The sequence below is a fragment of the Hypanus sabinus genome, chromosome 15 (genome assembly GCF_030144855.1).
Source record: "Hypanus sabinus isolate sHypSab1 chromosome 15, sHypSab1.hap1, whole genome shotgun sequence".
In the NCBI taxonomy this organism is placed as follows: Eukaryota; Metazoa; Chordata; class Chondrichthyes; order Myliobatiformes; family Dasyatidae; genus Hypanus; species Hypanus sabinus.
In genome coordinates, this window is record NC_082720.1 from 49,061,778 (window position 1) to 49,078,827 (window position 17,050).

A 17,050-nucleotide genomic window follows, 5' to 3' on the forward strand; every position below is an offset into this window, starting at 1 on the left:
TATTTTGGTGTGTTTGAATTTTTAACTAGTCTTGTACACTCTTGTCATCCATATTGAAGTTGCTTGAGAACTGAATATGTAGAAAAATATGAGCAATAAAATTTAAAGAAACAATAATAGTAAAGAATTCTAATAGATGTGGCAATTTTCTTTTTGCATAGCATTCCTTATAACATGCAATACAAATATTAACGTAATCATTTTTGCTAGCTTGAAATATCAGGTTTCATTTTATGGACTGAGGTTTTTCATATTACATGCTTCACACATCTTGGAAGATAGTTTATTTTCCTAATTTATAATGTTATTTTCTTCATTAGTATGTTTCCCATATTAGTCTGGCTTGTAATTGAATAAGTTAATTAGATAAAAGACGCCATAATAATTATTTAATTCTTGCCAAAGTTACTACACCATTTCAATCCTATTGCTACAAATCATCCTATTGTGCAATATTATAGTAAAATTAAAGTAAGTGTATGTAGGCTACATTTTATGTTGTCGCAAGTTTTTACAATATACAGTAGATCTGATATACCACTATCCAATTTGTTTGGAAATGCCTGGCACCTAGCTCCCCAAGGCCCCAGTTCCCACATTCCCTTTACACACACCTGCGCGCTGGTTCCCTTTTAACTTACTGGGTTTCTTGGAAAAGTTATGACGACAAAACGTACAATTTTTTTAAAGAAAGTAATTCTGTTGGAATATTAGTTGAAATAACATCTAATAGATTATCTGCTAATTCAACACTAACAAATGTTAATAGGGTTTTGTTATATATTGGCAACTGGGCAATTTTAAGTTTCTTGGGAGAATCAGTATCATTCTGCCCTGCACTCAGCCGTGCCTACTCTGAATCAGAATCAGGTTTAATATCACTGGTGTATTCATGAAATTTGTTCTTTTGCAGGAGAAGTGAACGTTTTCTTTTAAAAACTATTGAGATACTGCTCTGTGGTAGCTTTTTCAAAGTTTGATTTGTAAATTTAATAACTTTAATCCAGAGTGCCAGAAGTTATGAATATCTTACCTAATGATCTTTGATAAGTAATGAAATTGATTTAGTGTTTAGAGTCACTGGCAAAATTCACCAGCTTGCCTTCTCAACTTAGTGGCAAGCTGCTCATTTAAATATCTAGATTTTATTGCCCATTTTCAAGCATTGTAATGTCTATGCTTCCCAAATTACAGTTGGAGTATGAAGAAGATTGAATTATTAAGAATGATAAATGTTTAAAAACTTAAGCACAATTTGTGCATAATGCACAAAACTGGATTAGGCTGTTTGCCACTTAAGCCTGTGCCACCCTTCACTAAGATAATAGTTATCTTTTCTACATCAGCATGAACAAGGTACTAACTCTGAGAGACCTCTGTTAAGTCACTTGTGAGTAATACAGCATGGAAATGGGCAGTTCAGCCCAACTTGTCCATACTATGATGCCAACCAAGCTAGTCACATTTGCATGCATTTAGTGATACAGTATATCTGTTGTCCATATGCTTATCCAAATGTCTTTTAGACATTGTACCTACCTCAATCACTTCTTATACACTTACATAATATACACATCACCCTCTGCATGAAGAATTTGCCCCTCAGTTCTCTTAAGTCTTTCACATTTCACTTTGAACCTAAGCCCTCCAGTTAGTACCTCTTCACCCTGTCTATTCCCCTTATGATTTTAAACACCCCTAATAAGGTCACCCCTCAATTTCCTACATTCCAAGGAATAAAGTCCTAGCCTGCCCAGCCTCTCCCTGTAACTCAGGCCCTTGAGCCCCAGCAGCATCCTTTTATATATTCTTGCACTTTTTCCAAGTTAATGATGCCTTTCCCATAACAGAGCAAAACTCTACACATTACTCGTTTTGCTGTCACACCAACATATTGCCTAAGTGTAATGTGATGTCCCAAATCCTACACTGTCTTGACTGGTGAAGTCCAACATGCCTAATGTCTTCTTTTTGGTTTGTGTCAGCAAGTGGACCACATTACCTTTTGTTACTTTTTTCTGTTTTATTTTTCTATTGCAGTTCTTAAGTTGATATTTTTCAGTCTCTATTATTCCATTCTGTCTTCCCATTCATCATAAATAATTTAGTACTCCTCTGGTGAATTCTGAAGTTTTCCTAATTCTCAAATCTTTTTATTTCAACATTATATGCATTTGATTAAAATCTAATAGTATATTTAACTGCCCAGCTATAGATGGTCCTTCATTCCTAATGATTTTTTTCTGACATGGTGGGATATGTTACATGTGAGCTGTGTACTAATTCTTAAAATTTAGCCATTTTTTCCGATGTGGTTCCTTTTTCTAATCAGCTTTGGCAAGGATGCTGTGTGCCTTTGTTCAGATTTACTACTTTATTCAGATTTAGGAGCTTGGTTCAAATCATGTTAGTTTCAAATCTTGATAAACTTGACAATTACCTAGTTCTTTAATGACCTTTGAAATCCTCAATCATTGTTCCTTTTTCATTGCTTAATGCTAGATTGAAAAAATAATGGAACCTAGCTACTTCAAGTGCACTAATCCAGACAACAATCAAATTTCATCAACTTGACCTCCATACTGTTACTACTAATCAGAATCTGGTTTATTATCACTGTCATAGAAGGCGTATGGTGCATTGGCATTCATCAACAGTGGGATTGAGTTCACGAGCTGTGAGGTAATGTTACAGCTATATAAGACCTTGGTCAAACCCCACTTGGAATACTGTGTTCAGTTCCGGTCACCTCACTACAGGAAGGATGTGGAGACTAGAGAGAGAGTACAGCGGAGATTTACAAGGATGTTGCCTGGATTGGAGGGTGTACCTTATGAGAATAGTTTGAGTGGACTTGGCCTTTTCTCCTTGGAGTGACGGAGGATGAGAGGTGACCTGATAGAGGTGTATAAGATAAGGGGCATTGATTGTGTAGATAGACAAGCTTTTTCTGAGGGCTGAAATGGCTAAATGAGGGAGCATGGTTTTAAGGTGCTTGGAAATAGGTACTAAATGACTGTCGGGTAAGTTTTTCAGAATGGTGGGTGTGTGGAATGCACTGCTGGCGGCAGTGGTGGAAGCACATAAAATAGGGTCTTTTAAGAGCCTCGGGTAGGTACGTGGAGCTTAGAAAAATAGAGGGCTGTGCACTAGGGAAATTCTAGAGTAGGTTACATAGTTGGCACAAATTTGTGGTCTGAGGGGCCTGTAAATTTCTATGTTCTATGACATAGTAATTTTTTTGTATTGTGGCAGCAGTACTGTGCAATAGGATAAAAAAATTTGCAATAAGAATAGTGTGAAGAGAGAGCAAAATGGTGAGGCAGAGTTCATAGGTTCTTGGGCTATTCAGATATCTGATGGTGAAGGGGAAGCAGCTGATCCTAAAACATTGCATGTCTTTAGGCTCATGTACTTCCTCTCTGATGATGGTAATGAGAAGTGGGTATGTCCTGATGGTGAGGGCCCATAATGATGGATGCTGCTTTCTTAAGGCACTGTGTTTTGAAGGTGTCCTCAATAGTGGGGAGGCTAATGCCCTGATGGAGCTGATTGAGTCTACAGCCCTTTGCGGCTTCCTTTGATCCTATACATTAGAGCCTCCATACCGGGTGATGATACAACTAGTCAGAATGCTCAACACTGTACATCTGGATAAACTTGCTGGAATCAAATCTCCTGAAGCTTCTAATGAAAAATAGCTGCTGTTGTGCCTTCATGATTGCATCAAATTTTGGGCTTACAATGGATACTTTAAAATGCTGACATCCAAGAACTTGAAGCTGATCACCCTTTCCTTTGCTGATTCCTCATTGAGAAATAGTATGTGTTCCCTTGATTTCCCTTTCTAGAGTCCACAATCAATTCCATGGTCTTACTGACAATGAATGCAAGGTTGATGCTGTGACACCACTCAACCAATACTTTTAAAAGAGTAGTTTATGAAAGAAAAAAGCACCTTTGGTTGGCCCTGAAGAGGCCACTGTGTCCAGATGCATCACCACCTTCCAGGAAGTTGGGAAGACACTGCCTTTGAGTATCCGAACTTCTCCCTGGGACAGTCTCTTCTCTGCTCTCTGGAATTCTCTGGAATTTTTGGATTATCCCTTGAAATACTGAAGCTAAAGGAGCACTGTGCTTCTGCACATCTTGTACCACTGGTTAAATGGGAAACTTGGAAACAAAGGTACATGAGGTACTTCATGAGAACTTTGCTTCAGTATTTACCAGAGAAAGGAATATGGAGGAACAGGAGATCAGTACTGAGTGTATAAATAGGTTATGGAGTTTAGAGGTCAAGGAGGAGGAAGAGTTGGCCCTCCTAAGGAGTATTAAGGTGGATAAGTCCCCAGGACCTGATGGGATTTACCCCAGGTTATTGGAGGAGGCAAGAGATGAGATTGCTGGGGCCTTGAGCACCATGTCCTCTCTTGTCACAGGTGAGGTCCTGGTGGACTGGTGAGTGGCTAATGTTGTACCTTGCTGTTTAAGAAGGGAACAAGGGAAAATCCTGGGTGAAGTTGTAGGGAAATTGCTGGAGAAAATTCTTAGAGTTAGGGTATATGAGCATTTGAAAACCCATGGCCTAAATAGGCTTTGTGCATGGCAGGTTGTGTCTTACCAACTTGATTGAGATTTTTGACAAGGTGACATGAAAGATTGATGAGGGTAGGGCAGTGGATGTTGTCTACATGAGTTTTATTAAGGTGTTTGCTAATCCAGAAGATTGAGATGCATGGGATCCACGTCGATTTGGCTGTTTGTATTCAGAAATGGCTTGCACATGGAAGACCAGAGGGTAGTGGTTGAAGGGACTTACTCGAGCTGGAGGTCTGTAATTAGTGGAGTTCGGTAGGAATCTGTGCTGGGATCTCTGCTGTCTGTAATGTATATAAACTGGATGAAAATGTAGATGGGTGGGTTAGTAAATTTGCAGGTGATACCAAGATTGGTGGTGGTGTGGATAGTGTAGAAGACTGGCAAGAAATACACATAATATAGACCAGTTGCAGATATGGACTGAGAAATGGCAGATGGAGTTTACCCCAGATAAATGTGAGGTGTTGCACCTCGGTAGGGCAAATGCAAGGAGACAGTACAGTGTTAAGGGAAAGGTTCTTAACAGTGTTGCTGAGCAGAGAGATCTTGGTATCCAAGTTCATAGCTTCTTCTAAGTGTCTACAGAGATTGATAAGGCGGCTAAGAAGGCTTATGCAGTGCTTGCTTTTATTAGTTGAGGTATTGTGTTCAAAAGTCAAGAGGTATGTTGCAACTTCATAAAACTCTGGCTAGGTTACTTGAGGCTTTGGAGAGTTGCAGAAGAGGTTCACCAGGATGCTGCCTCGTTTGGAGGACATGTGCTATCACAAGGGATTGGATAAATAGACAATAGACAATAGGTGCAGAAGTAGACCATTCGGCCCCTCGAGTCTGCACCGCCATTCTGAGATCATGGCTGATCATTCGCTATAAATACCCAGTCCCTGCCTTGTCCCCATATCCCTTGATTCCCCTATCCATCAGATATCTATCCAGCTCCTTCTTGAAAGCATCCAGATAATTGGCCTCCACTGTCTTCCGAGACAGTGCATTCCACACCTCCACAACTCTCTGGGAGAAGAAGCTCTTCCTCAACTCTGTTTTAAATAACTGACCTCTTATTCTCAATCCATGCCCGCTGGTACTGGACTCTCCCAACATCTGGAACATATTTCCTGCCTCAATCCTATCAAATCCTTTAATTATCTTAAACGTTTCAATCAGATCCCCTCTCAATCTCCTCAATTCCAGCATGTACAAGCCCAATCTCCTCAATCTCTCTGTGTAAGACAGCCCTGCCATCCCAGGAATCTAGTGAATCTACGCTGCACTTCCTCAATTGCCAGAATGTCCTTCCTTAAACCTGGAGACCAAAACTGTACACAATATTCCAGGTGTGGTCTCACCAGGGCCCTGTACAAATGCAAAAGAACATCCTTGCTCTTGTATTCAATTCCCCTTGTAACAAAGGCCAACATTCCATTTGCCCTCTTCACTGCCTGTTGCACTTGCTCATTCACCTTCATTGACTGGTGAACTAGGACTCCTAGGTCTCTTTGCATTTCTCCCTTACCTAACTCGACTCCGTTCAGACAATACTCTGCCCTCTTGTTCCAGCTTCCAAGGTGGATAACTTCACATTTATTCACATCGAATGACATCTGCCAAGTATCTGCCCACTCACTCAGCCTATCCAAGTCTCCCTGTATTCTCCTAACGTCCTCTTCGCATGTCACACTGCCACCCAGTTTAGTATCGTCAGCAAACTTGCTGATATAGTTTTCAATGCCCTCATCTAAATCATTGACATAAATCGTAAAGAGCTGTGGTCCCAATACAGAGCCCTGTGGTACCCCACTAGTCACCTCCAGCCAGGCTGAGAAACACCCATTCACTGCTACCCTTTGCTTTCTATCTGCCAACCAGTTTTCTATCCATGTTGAAACCCTGCCCCCAATGCCATGAGCTCTGATTTTACTCACCAATCTCCTATGTGGCACCTTATCGAATGCTACTGGCTTACCCTCGTCTAACATCCTTGTTACACCCTCAAAAAACTCCAACAGATTAGTCAAGCATGATTTGCCCTTGGTAAATCCATGCTGGCTCGGCCTAATCCTATTTCTGCCATCTAGATGTGCCACTATTTCATCCTTAATAATGGACTCAAGCATCTTCCCCACGACTGATGTTAGGCTAACAGGGCGATAGTTCTCCGTTTTCTCCTTCCCTCCCTTCTTGAAAAGTGGGACAACATTAGCCACTCTCCAATCTTCAGGAACTGATCCTGAATCTAAGGAACATTGGAAAATGATTACCTATGCATCCGCAATTTCCTGAGCCACCTCTTTTAGAACCCTCGGATGCAGACCATCTGGACCCGAGGATTTATTAGCCTTCAGTCCTACCAGTCTACTCATCACAGTTTCTTTCCTAATGTCAATCTGTCTCAATTCCTCTGATATCTTATGACCCTGGCCCATCCATACATCTGGGAGATTGCTTGTGTCCTCCCTGGTGAAGACAGATCTAAAGTATGCATTAAATTCTGTTGCCATTTCCCTGTTTCCCATAACAATTTCTCCCAATTCATTCTTCAAGGGGCCAACATTGTTCTTAACTATCTTCTTTCTCTTCACATAGCTAAAAAAGCTTTTGCTATCCCCTTTTATATTCCTGGCTAGACTGAGCTCATACCTGATTTTTTCTCTCCGTATTGCTTTTTTAGTTAAGATCTGCTGTTCCTTAAAACTTTCCCAATCATCTGTATTCTCACTCATCTTAGCCCTGTCAAACTTCTTTTTCTTTAATGCTATACAATCTCTGACTTCCTTTGTCAACCACTGTGGCCCCTTCCCCCTCTTTGAATCCTTCCTTCTCATTGGAATGAACTGCATTTGCATCTTTTGTATTATGCCCAAGAATATCTGCCACTGCTGATCCACTGTCTTTCCTGCCAGGGCATCCGCCCATTTAACTTTGGCCAGCTCTTCCCTCATGGCTCCGTAGTCTCCTTTATTTAATTGCAACACTGACACCTCTGATCTGCCCCTATCCCTCTCAAATTGTAGATAAAAACTTATCATGTAATGATCACTACTTCCTAATGGCTCCTTTACTTCAAGATCACTTATCAATTCCTGGTCATTACACATCACCAAGTCCAAAATAGCCTCGTTCCTGGTTGGCTCAAGCACAAGCTGTTCCAAAAATACATCCCTTAGACACTCCACAAACTCCCTATCCTGGGGTCCAGCACCTACCTGATTCTCCCAGTCCACCTGCATGTTGAAATCTCCCATAATGACTGCATTACCTTTAGCACATGCCAATGTTAACTCCCTAATCAACTTGTACCCAATATCCACGCTACTGTTTGGGGGCCTGTACACAACACCCATTAGGGTCTTTTTACCCTTACTGTTCCTCAGCTCAATCCACACAGACTCTACTTCCCCTGTTCCCAAGTCACCTCTTGCTAAGGACTGAATCTCATTCCTCACCAACAGGGCCACCCCACCCCCTCTTCCCATATTTCTGTCTCTACGATAGCACGTATACCCTGGTACACTCAATTCCCAGGCCTGCTCCCCTTGCAGCCATGTCTCCATTATCCCAACAATATCGTAGTTCCCCATTTTCATCTGAGCTTCAAGCTCATCTGTCTTATTTCTGACACTACGCGCATTCAAGTATAGAATTCTTAGCCCATTCCTCCTCTCTTTGCTTAAAACACTGTCTACTGTACCTAACCCAGCTCCTTGAACTTCCATCGGGCAAATTGCACCCTGAATTTTGATGACCTTCTCAAGATCACCCAAACCTTGTACACATTTAACCCCATGCACCTTCTGACCAACCCTCTGGATCTGGATCCCTGCCCCCTGCACATCTAGTTTAAACCCCCCCGAGCAGCACTGGCAAATACTCCTGCAAGAATGTTAGTACCCCTCCGGTTCAGATGTAGACCATCCCTTCGAAACAGATCCCAATGTCCCTGGAACAAAGACCAATTATCCAAAAACCTGAACCCTTCCTTCCTGCACCATGCTCTCAGCCTCGTATTAATGTGCATAATCATTCTATTCTTCGCCTCACTCGCACGTGGCACAGGTAGCAATCCCGAGATTGTCACCCTGGAGGTCCTGCCTTTCAGCTTCACTCCTAACTCCCTGAACTCTCTAAGCAGGACCCCCTCACTCACCTTACCTACATCATTGGTCCCTACATGGACCATTACATCTGGGTTCATGCCCTCACTCTCAAGAATAGCCTGCACCCGATCTGAGATGTCCCGGACCCTGGCACCAGGGAGGCAACATACCATCCGAGACTCCCGATCTGCCCCACAAAATCTCCTATCTGCCCCCCTAACTATAGAGTACCCTAAAACTATCGCTCTCTTCTCTTCCCTCCTCCCCTTTCCAGTTGAGGGTTCAACCTCTGTGCCAGAGGCAGGACCATTACAACTCATTCCTGGTAGGTCATCCCCATAACAGTATCCAGTACGGTATACTTATTGTTAATGGGAATGGCCGCAGGGGTGCTCTGCTCTCTCTGCCTGCTCCCCCTGCCTCTCTGGACCGTCACCCATCTGCCTACTTCTTGGTTTTTTGGTGTGACTACCTCCTGATAACTCCTATCCATCTCTGCCTCCACCTCCCGAATGATCCATAGTTCATCCAGCTCCTGCTCCAACTCCCTAACTCGGTCTGATAGGAGCTGCAGCTGGACGCACCTTTTGCAGGTGTGGTCATCAGGGACAACTGTGTTGACCCTGACCTCCCACATACTGCATACGGAGCACACCACTGCTCTGACTGTCTCCCCCATACCTGAACTGGATTAATAGAATGTCTAAAAAGCACCTAGCAACCTTACCTTCTTCCTCTCAGCGAGCAATCACACAAGCTTACCGAAGTCCCCTTACGCCGAAGCCCACTTAGCCAAAGCCCAGGACTCTGCTTCCACAGACTCCGCTGCCCGCTCTGAAAAGAAGTCCTGCCTTTTAAAGTGCGTGCTCGACGATAAACTTTGGTTGTTTTCTCTGGAACAGCGGAGGCTGAAGAGAGATCTGATGGAGATTTATAAGAGAGTGACAGATTGTATCTGTTTCTCAGGGTGGAAATACCTAACACCAGAGGGCATGTTTTGACAGAGAGGGAGTAGGTTCAAGGGGACATAAGGGGAGGGTTAAGTTTTTGATTCAGAGTTGTGGATGCATGGAATGTGTTGCTTGGTATGGTGGTTGAGGCAAATACATTTGAGGCTTTAAGGAATGTTTGGATAGGCACATGGATATAAGGTGAATGGAGGGATATGGACATGGTGTAGGTAGGAGGGATTAATGTTTTTGATTTGCTTTTTAGTGGGTTCAGCACAACATTGTGGGCTGAATAGCCTGTTCCTGTGCTGTATTCTTCTATGTTCTGTCACAGTTTTCCATCTAACCACTTCACTGCTTCTTGTCTATGCGGTTATTTTTTAACCCACCCTTTCACTTACCCTATTTATCCTGGCAACCTACAGTATCATGAAAAAGTATTCAGCCATCTACAACTGTTTTTACATTTTACTGTCTGGTTTTCTAAAGTAAAAATATATTGAAGTATGATTTTTGAGCTAATCTACAAAACATTGTGTATCATATAAAATCAAAAGAAAAATTCCAAAACCTGTCAACAATTCACTAAATATTAAAAACCAAAATTGAGGCTAAAAATGTATTCATCCCATTTCCAATTACTATACTAACTTTCCTTGGGTGCAATATATTATGTTACCAACTCACTGTAAGTGTTGATGTAGAAGATTGATCACCTGTTTTCAACGATTTCATAAGAATAAATCCCCCCCACCCCCAGAAGGTTTAGCAGTATGGTAGGCTTTCAACAGACCAAAACTAAATGAAGACAAAAGAGCATTCAAGACAAATCAGGGAAATGATAATAGAGAAGCACAAATCTGGGGAAGGGTACAAGACCATCTCAGAGGCACCAAATATACCTTGGAGCTCAGTGCAGTCCATTGTGAAAATGTGGAAAAAATATGAAACCAGAGCACCACTGCCTAGTGCAGGTTGCCTCTCTAAATTTAGTTACATGGTGCTTGTAAGAGAGGAGGTTGTGATGCCAACAGTCACTCTAAATAAACTCTAGAAATCAATGGCTGCAACTGGAGATGAGGGTTATGGCTCCACAATCTCCAAGGCCTTGCACAAATGGGAGGATGGCAAGCAAGAAGCCTTGGCTAAAATAAAAAGCACTAGCCAGGAAACACTATCAAGGTCAGGACTGTCTGAGCCACTCAAGAACATCAATTCTCTTCTTTTGAAGTCACTCCATGGTTGACCTGGCGGTGTGTTTTGGGTCATTGTCCTGATGAAAGATGAACTTCCTTCTCAATTTAAGCTTTTTTGGCAGAGGCTAGCAGGTTTTTATCAAGGATCTCTCTGTATTTAGCAACATTCATCTTCACATCAATCCTGGTCAGATTTCCAGTCCCTGCTGCTGAAAAGTATCCCCCGAGTATGATGCTACCTTCACTGTACTTTACAGTAGGAATGGTGTTACCTGGCTGATGCGCAGTTTGTATTCAACTTGTACCACATGTACTGCTTAGTGTTGAGGTCAAAATGTTCCACTTTAGTCTCATCCGATAATAAGACCTTCTTCCACATCTTTGCAGTATCTTCTAAGTCACGCTTTCCAAAGTCTTTACAGGCAAGGAAATGCCTTTTTTTAAAGCCAGGGTCTCCTTTTTTGTGCAAGGTTTTAGAGGTTGTGGAGCCATGAACCTCATCTCCATTTGCAGCCATTCACTTCTGCAGTTCATTTAGAGCAGGGGTGTTAAACTCAAATACACAGTGGGCCAAAATTAAAAAATCGGTACAAGTCGAGGGCCGGACTGGTTCAGCGTTTATTGCAAAACTTATTGAAATGAATTTATTACACATATTAACCTGGAACTAACAAAGCTTAGGCTATTGCCTACAAAAACAACATTGAACATTAAATAAATAAAAAATCAGTTGCATTTATTTCTTATGGCTTTATCTGCAGCTTTTCCAGAGTAATTTCTAATGAAAACATTTTTCCACAGGCCAACACTCTGTGATTCACACTAGTCTAAGCCAGATACTTGGCATCTCATCTTGGATGCAAGTTCATCAATGTTTGGAGTCAGGCTCTGAGCTGAGGAAATCCTCAGAATTGAGTAAAGGTGTTCATCAGAAAGACGACTCCTGTGTGATGTTTTGTTTATCTTCATCAAGGAGAACAGTTGTTCACACAGATATGTGCTGCCAAACATAGAGAGCATTTGAGCAGCTTGGGTACGCAGCTGGGGCATTGTGTCGGGAATGAAACGTAGAAACTGTGCAGCGCCCACCGAGTCATACTTTGCCTTGAGTGTGTCACTACATTGGAGTTCAATCAGCTCTATTCGTATGTTGGTTGGTGCGCTTTCCACGTCAGCTGCAAATGGATTACTGAGCAGTTCAAATCTGCTTTTTTGGGCTTCAAAGTCGGCAAATCGCCGTGTGAAGTCGGCACCAAGTATGCTAAGTTTTTCAGCAAACTGCACATGGGAACACTGCGGTAGAAACCTGCTCTTTCATAGTTTGGCAACACGGAAAATGGCTCAAGTTTTCTTGCTGCATCTGCGTCTCCCATTGGCGCAGCTTGGTTTTAAAAGCCCTCACTGCAGCGTACATGTCTGTGATCACACGACCCCGCTCCTGAAGCTGCAGGTTGAGTGCATTGAGATGGCTCGTGATGTCACACAGAAAAACCATTTCACAAAGCAACTTTTTATCCCGGAGCTCTGTTGTGTCTTTCCCTTTGCTTTCCATGAACTGACAGATCTCCTCACGCAACTCGAAACATCTTTTCAGCACTTTTCTTTGGCTTAACCATTGCACCTCTGTGTTATAGGGCAAATTATTATATTCTGAACCCAACTCCTCCAGAAACGACTTGAACTCGCGGTGATTTAAACCTTTGGCTCTTATGAAGTTAACTGCTCGTGTTAAGGTGCTCATTATATGTTCCATTTTCAAGGCTTTGCCACACAACGATTCCTGGTGTATGATGCAGTGATAAGCTGTCAGCTCACCTGCGCTGTTTTCCTCCCGCATCTTCTCCCGGATCCTGCCCACTAATCCACTCTTTTGACCGCACATCGCGGGCACTCCATCTGTCGGCAGTCCCACAAGTTTATCCCAAGGCAGCCACATTATATTTACACATCTGGATACCTCTTCAAAGAGATCTTTTCCAGTAGTTGTGCCATGCATTGATCTTAATCCCAAAAGTTCCTCTGTTACACACAGACTTGAGTCCACTCCACGAATGAAAATTGACAATTGGGCAGTATCAGAAGTGTCCCTGCTCTCATCCACAGCAAGGGAATATGCGATGAAATCTCTTCCCTTCCCCACCAGCTGTTGTTGTAGATGGTGGCAAGCTCACGTACACGGTCAGCAACGGTGTTTCTGCTCAGGCTCACATTTGAGAATGCTTGCCTTTTATCTGGGCACACGACGTCGCAAACTTTCATCATGCAGTTTTTAACAAATTCTCCGTCGGTAAAGGGCCGGGCTGATTTAGCGATCTCTGCTGCCACAATAAAACTAGCCTTTACAGCAGCCTCACTTTGTGTTTTGGCTTTTGTGAACATAGCCTGCTGTGACGCCAGACTTCTTTTCAACTCTTCTACCTCCTGGAGCTTCTGTTTCTTGTCCAGATGCTTGTATTTGTCGTGGTGTTTCGTTTCATAGTGTCGTCTTACGTTATACTCTTTAATTACAGCCACACCGTCTCCGCACACAAGACAAACAGGTTTGCCCTTTATATCTGCGAACATATACTCTGCCTCCCACCTGCCTTGAAAACCCGTTTTCAGTCCACCTTTCATTCAGCCACTTTTGGGGTGAGGGATAGCTGAAAGTTGACCACACGTGACTAGCGCCATAAGGATGCTGATGAGAGAGTAAGGCAAGCGTGAGCAATGCACTGGCAGTGCATTGTGGGATTTGTAGTATTAGTGGTGCATGCAATATACCGGCGGGCCAGCTCTAATAGAAAAAAAATTTATTCATTAATGATATTCAGAAAATAAACCAGGGAAACCGAATAAACACTAAAAACCCTGAAAACCTGGTACCTGAATAAACTCAGCATTAGCCATATCATACGCCATAGGTGCTTCGATTACTGGGGCCAGCTTTAATAGTAATTAGATATTATCTCGCAGGCCAAAGATAATTCCACCGCGGGCTGGATTTGGCCCGCGGGCCTTGAATTTGACATATATGATTTAGAGTGACTGTTGACATCCTGGATCCTCTTTTACAAGTGCTATTCTTCCCTGGCAACTAAGTTTAGAGATGCAGCCTGCACTAGGCAGAGTGGCTGTGGTTGCACTGAGCTCTGAGATACGTTCAGTGCCTTTGAGATGGTTTCATACTCTTCTCCAAATTTGTGCTTCTCTATTAGCATTTCCCTGACTTGTCTTGCATGCTCTTTTGCCTTCATTTTGTTTTGGTCTGTTGAAAATCTACTGCACTGTTACCTTACAGAGAGAGGGTTTAAAATTTTTTTTATATATGTGTGCCTAAGACTTTTGTACAGTACTGTATATACTTGTAAATAAATACAATTTAAAAGTATTCAATTGGTTTGAACATTGCCAGTTTTAAAAATTGAATTATAGTAAGAGTTATTCTGTTATTATCTGTATAAATATAAGTAATGAATAATCAGGATTATCCTTAGTTTCATAGGATACTACAGCTCTTTGGCTCATCTATTCCATACCAATGTGTTTTTTTGCCCAGTCCCATCTACCCGCCTTTCATATATCTTTCATCCATGTTAGCTATCCAAACATCTTCAATGCTGCAATTGAACCTGCATCTACCACTTGCTGGCAGTTTGTTCCACACTTGCACCACCCTCTTAGTGAAGAAACTCCCCTTCATGATCCCCTGAAATATTTCACTTTTCACCCTAAACCTATGACCTCTTGTTCTCGTCTCACCCAACTTTTGGAAAGAGCCTGCTTGCATTTACCCTAGATATACCCTCATAATTTTGTACATCTCTACAAGATCTTCCCTGATTAACTTACAGTCCAGAGTTTAAAACCATAACCTATTCAACCTTTCCCCATAGCTCATGTCCTCAAGTCCTGGTAATATTGTTACAAATTTTCTCTGCAGTTTTTCAAGCTTAATGATATCCTTCCTGCAGTAGATGACCAGAATTGCACAAAGCTTCCAAATTCAGCCTCATTAAAAAGTCTTATGCAACTTCATCATAGCATCCCAACTCCCGTAATCAGTGCACTAATGTATGTGCCAGTGTGCCAAAAGTTCTCTTTCAAAGTTAAAGTAAAATTTATTATCAAAGTACATATATGCCACCACATACACCCTGAGATTTCTTTTCCTGTCGCCATACTTAGTAAGTCTATAGAACTATAGTGTCTATAGTGATGCAGGTGGATGCTTCCCTGGTGTCATGGATTATTGATTACCAGACTGGCAGACCACAGTCTGTGCGCTTGCAACACTGTGTCAGACAGAGTGGTCAGCAGCACTGGGGCTCCACAGGGGACTGTCCTGTCTCCCTTTCTCTTCACCATCTACAATTCGGACTTCAACCACTGCACAGAGTCTTGCTATCTTCAGAAGTTTTCTGATGACTCTGCCATAGTTGGATGCATCAGCAAGGGAGATGAGGCGGAGTATAGGGCTATGGTGGGATACTTTGTCACAGGGTGCAAGCAGCTTAATGTGAAAAAGACTAAGGATCTGGTGGTGGACCTGAGGAGAGCTAAGGCACTGGTGACCCCTGTTTCCATCCAAGGGGTCTGTGTGGACATGGTGGAGGATTACAAATACCTGGGGATACGAATTGACAATAAACTGGACTGGTCAAAGAACACTGAGGCTGTCTACAAGAAGGGTCAGAGCCATTTCTATTTCCTGAGGAGACTGAGGTCCTTTAACATCTGCCGGACGATGCTGAGGATGTTCTACGAGTCTGTGGTGGCCAGTGCTATCATGTTTGCTGTTGTGTGCTGGGCCAGCAGACTGAGGATAGCAGACACCAACAGAATCAACAAACTCATTTGTAAGGCCAGTGATGTTGTTGGGGTCGAACTGGACTCTCTGACGGTTGTGTCTGAAAAGAGGATGCTGTCCAAGTTGCATGCCATCTTGGACACCCTGAGCCAATAGGCTGGTCCTGGACTTATTTCCACTTGGAATAATTTACTTATTATTTAATTATTTATGGTTTTATATTGCTATATTTCTACACTATTCTTGGTTGGTGCGACTGTAAAGAAACCCAGTTTCCCTCAGGATCAATAAAATTTGTCTGACTGTCTGAACAGTAACTGTAAACAGGATTTGTAAACTGTAAACATCAGAAACTAAACTGTAAACAAACCATGCAGATGCAGAAAATAAATAAATAGCAATAAATAACGAGCATGAAATAACAATATAAAAGAGTCCTTAAATCAGTGTAATTATCCCTTCTTGTTCAAGAGCCTAATGGTTGAGGAGTAGTAACTATTCTTGAACCTGGTGGTGTGAGTCCTGAGGCACTTGTACCTTCTACCTGATGGCAGCAGTGAGAAGGAGTATGGCCTGGGTGGTGAGGATCTGATGATGGATGCTGCTTTTCTATGGCAAAGTTTCATGTAGATGTGCTTAGTGTTTCAGAGGGTTTTACCCATGATGTACTGGGCTGATTCCACTACCTTTTGTAGGATTTTCCACTCAAAGGCATTGGTGTTCCCATGCCAGGCCATAATGCAGCCAGTCAGCACACTTTCCATTTCACAGCTATTGATTTTTGCCAAGGTTTTTGATGACATGCCAGAACCTCTGCAGACTCCTGCCAAAGTAGAGGTGCTGATGTGCTTTCTTCACAATTTTATTTATATGATAGATCCAGGACATGTCTTCTGAGATAGTGACACCCAGAAATTTGACCCTCTCCACCTCTGATGATTACTGGTTCATGGACCTCTGAACCCCTTCTCCTGAAGTCTACAATCAGTTCCTTGGTCTTGTTGACATTGAGCGAGAGGTTGTTGTTATACAGCACTCAGTCAAATTTTCAATCTCCCTCCTGCATGCTGATTCATCACCATCTTTGATACGGCCCATAACAGTGGTGTCGTCAGCAAACTTGTATATGGTGTTACAGCTGTACTTAGCCACACAGTCATAGGTGTAAAGTGAGTAGAGCAGGGGGCTAAGTACACATCCCTGTGGTGCTCCTGTGCTGATGGAGATTATGGAGGAGATTTTTTGCCAATTTGAACTGACTGGGGTCTACAAGTGAGGAAATCCAGGATCTAATTGCGCAAGGGGATGTTGAGGCCTGGGTATTGGAGTGTACTGATTAGTTTTGAGGGGATGATGGCGTTAAATGCCAAGCTGTAGTTGATGGAGAGCATCCTGGTGTATGCATCTTTGCTGTCCAGATTT

The 17,050-nt window shown here is 42.4% G+C and overlaps 1 pseudogene; it reads right to left on the bottom strand.

Annotated features, from left to right (window-relative positions):
• Positions 1 to 11,537: 11,537 nt before the first annotated feature.
• LOC132405223 (general transcription factor II-I repeat domain-containing protein 2-like) lies at positions 11,538 to 13,455 on the bottom strand (annotated as a pseudogene).
• Positions 13,456 to 17,050: the final 3,595 nt, after the last annotated feature.